Below are 3,813 nucleotides of genomic sequence, written 5' to 3'. Positions count from 1 at the left end.
CACCCACCCCCTCCCGTCCACCATACTGTCATGCTTTGAATATGACTTTTGCAAAACAGCAGACGTCAAATTGTCATCATTTTTCCTTTTATTTCTTGTCAGGTTGAGCTATTTTCAAATTTTCAAGATATATTTTTTTATTGATTATACATTAAGTATAATCTTAAAAATGCACACACACACACACACACACACACACTTTGATAATTGCAAAGAACAAAACACCAGGCTCTTGAGTCACCTATTTAGCCTTATAGCTAAAAAAAACACTACACACACACACACACACACACAGAGGATGATGATAAAGAAACACTCTTGAATTTCATTTCTTCTGTTTATGTTCACAAACCCCTATTTTTAGACATTTAGAATCAACAGAGTAACTGACCACTGGAGGGGCCTAAGAAAACCATATATATTATATATATATATATATATATATTATATATATATATATATAAAGTCATCATCATCATCATCATCATTATGTAACATCCACCTTTTATGCTGGTATGGCTTGGACGGGTTGTCATGGCCCGAATTATTTTAGGAATGTATGTATGTGTGTGTGTGTTGAGTCAGTCTTGAGCAGTTTTGTGTATGTGTGTGTATATATATATATATATATATATATATATAATATATATATATATATGTGTGTGTGTGTGTGTGTGTGTGTGTATACATACATATATATATATATGTGTGTGTGTGTGTGTATATATATATATATATATATACACACATATATATATGTATATATATATATATATATATATATATATATGTATATATATATATATACATACATATACATATATATATATATATATATATATATATATATTAGAGAGCCTGTTCAACCAGACAAATCTCTTATAAATCAAAACCTACTGTTTTAAAAGAAAGAAGGACACATTAGCTGATGTAGTCCAAGATGAACTAGGCTGGCAAATAAACTGGGATGGTCATGGCTGGAATATATTTAGTCATAGGGCTGTTTGATCAGATTTGAACAGGGGTCAAAGAGCAACACTTTTTCTAAAAATGCTAAGTAGTTGACAATATTCATTGTGAAAGTAAACTTGTGGGTAGATGCCCCACCCTTAATTCATGGAGTTTAATGAAGAGGCACTCATGCAGACCGTTTCCATTTAGGGCATATCTATGGCAAGTCATTATATTCCATCTCTCCATAAACAGCACTCAAGGGAAGATTTGAGATTAGCTTTAATAAAACAAACCATTCCTTAAGCAGTGCTGTAGAGGATTAGCAGAAAACAGTACAGCATGCTATCGTGCTGTGTATTGTGGCCTTTCAGTTCAGATCTTACCAGAGTCAAATTGACTTTTCATCCTTCTGGGGACAAGGAAATAGATAACAGCCCTGAAATAGAATCTAAATGGTTATATGCTTGGCTGAAGTAGTTCTCGACCTTGTCATAATGTCAGAAATCAATTCTGCAATGTTGTTGCTGTTTACAGTAATAGCCGTACCTGCATGTGGTACTCATATCTTGGCTGACTGTCAAACAGGCTGGCTACAGATGCTGCAGCACGGAATTGATAGCTGTGGGCCACTTGGAGAGCCAGCTGCTGCTCTCAAGGCAAACAAATCCTATCACAGTGTTAACAGAGTGGTTGGGTCGAATGGGATTTGAAACCTATCGATATATTTGCAAACACTGTGGTCAACATAACATCAACATTTCTAATAAGATATTCCTTTTTTCAAAATGATTATGATCGTTTAAAATGTGAGCCAAATCTTTCAATGAATACTAGAAAAAAAACTTAAATTCATATAATTTTACAAAATAAAATCTGCATATTTTTAAAGTTTTAAATGTTTTATTATGTTGCTGCTAAAGTATCTGGCAACAGGTTTTCAAAAGAAATTACTAGTTTCCAAAATTGAAACAATTATTCACCAAGAATTTGTTGATAGAGAATCACAATGTTTGCCATGAGAGACTTTAAAATATTGTATTGTCAGGAGATTGTAAAAGAAGTTCCAAGTAGAAAATAGGGATTTATGGAACTGAAATATTGAACGTCTGAATGGTTAAGTTGGTGTAAAAGCATGGAGATTAACGCTTGTTGGTTAAAGAGGAGGAGACGTTTTGGCACAGCTGTTCTGGCGCTGCCCGACTGCCATCGCTGATTTGATATTGACTCACTTGACATCAGACATTTCAACGTTTTTCTCACTGTGTATCTGTCTGTATGGGTATATGTGTGAGGCAACTGAGAGAGAGAGGGGGGGAGGAAAGAGAGAGGGGGAAGAGAGAGAGAGAGAGCATATTTCTTTATGTGTGAGCACAAAAAGGGAAAGTGGTTACGTCAATTGTGTTTGATTAATAAATTCTAATGTGTTTCTCTCTTTCACTCCTTCTGTCTGTATGCGTGTGTTTTTGTGCATGCATGCACGTGCGTATGTGTGTGTGCGTGTGTGCGTGTGTGCATGTGTGTGTGTTTGCCTACAGTGCCAAGAGGTACTGTTGCCAAAACAGTTTCAAAGTCAAGTCAGCCGTGCCAAATCATCAACTTCCAAACAACAATGCCCATTTGTCTTGTTCCATATTGGCAAACTGTTTATATTATTTAAATCCTACTTTATAAATGAAATTAATTAATAAGAAGAATTCGTTTAATTTTGGGCTGCCCAACTAAAGGACTACTCGTATTGAGGGGAGTAACTTAGGATTTGAGTCTAAACTGTTCCCAAACAAAAAGACTTTATAAGGAACAACCAGCTGGTTTCGAGTCCAGGAGGAGGTGGAACTTGTGACACATTCAATACATTGGAAGAATGTGGTACGTGGTACCTTGCTGAGCTGATCTGGTTTAATAAAAATAATAACATTAATAAACTTGTTTTTATTTTTTTACACAAACTGAGAAGAATTTTCCAGGAAATTAAAATAATCTTTAACAACTTCCACATAACAATATCAATACTAATTAATAAATATGAAATAAGTAAATTCTAGTCATCAAATTATTTATTAAACTTATTTTGTTTTTGTTCTTAATAATTGCTACAATGATTCAGAAGGCAATATTACGTTAAAAGTAAGACAAATTACACTGCATTAAAATCACGTTAATCTTTTAAAATACATATATACAGTTATAATTACACGTGTAACTCGTTAGCATTTAAGAGAGCCATATCCGGCCCAAATATTCTTTCTGTTTTATGGTCAAACTGGCCAGATCTAGCATGTCACACCAACCCGACAATGTCATTCACAAACTAAACAGTCACATCACCAAAATCTTGAAGTAACAAGAGAATGCATGATTAATTTAAAACAACATGAAGAAAGAAGCATTGCACTCCGTCACAGGGTCACCTGAATGCTAAAGGGTTAACAGCGATTGCCCTACAGGAAGTTATACAACAAAGTACCAAAGTCTATTGGTGCCACATGTTTTTTTTGGTTTTTTGATTTGGTCATTGATGCCCTATACTATCTGTTACAAGTCATTTGTTAAAGAATTCTTTACAAGTTTTGGTGCAGATGATTTGGTGGGTAGTTTTTCTCCATATTTATATACATCTACTTTCCCCGTCCCTCTCACCTCCACACTGTCACCAATGCCCTATGCTATCTGCCAGAGGGCATCATTTTCTTCTTGACCAATTCTTTACAGGTTATGATAGGGATGTTTTAGTCAGTATTTTCTTTCTCTCTCTCTCTCTCTCTGTATATATACATGCATACATACATATACACACACACACACAAACACACATATATATATATATATATATATATATATATATATATATATATATATATA

The 3,813-nt window shown here is 34.2% G+C and overlaps 1 long non-coding RNA gene across 1 annotated transcript; it reads right to left on the bottom strand.

The window, feature by feature from the left end:
- Nucleotides 1–3,407: 3,407 nt before the first annotated feature.
- Nucleotides 3,408–3,813, bottom strand: LOC118764152. The gene is made up of 2 exons (XR_004999937.1): nt 3,765–3,813; nt 3,408–3,714 (listed from the first exon to the last, which is right to left on the bottom strand). It is a non-coding gene; the product is annotated as an uncharacterized LOC118764152 (long non-coding RNA).

Source organism: Octopus sinensis, linkage group LG7, assembly GCF_006345805.1.
Source record: "Octopus sinensis linkage group LG7, ASM634580v1, whole genome shotgun sequence".
In the NCBI taxonomy this organism is placed as follows: domain Eukaryota; kingdom Metazoa; phylum Mollusca; class Cephalopoda; order Octopoda; family Octopodidae; genus Octopus; species Octopus sinensis.
This window is presented reverse-complemented; position numbering and strand designations above follow the sequence as displayed.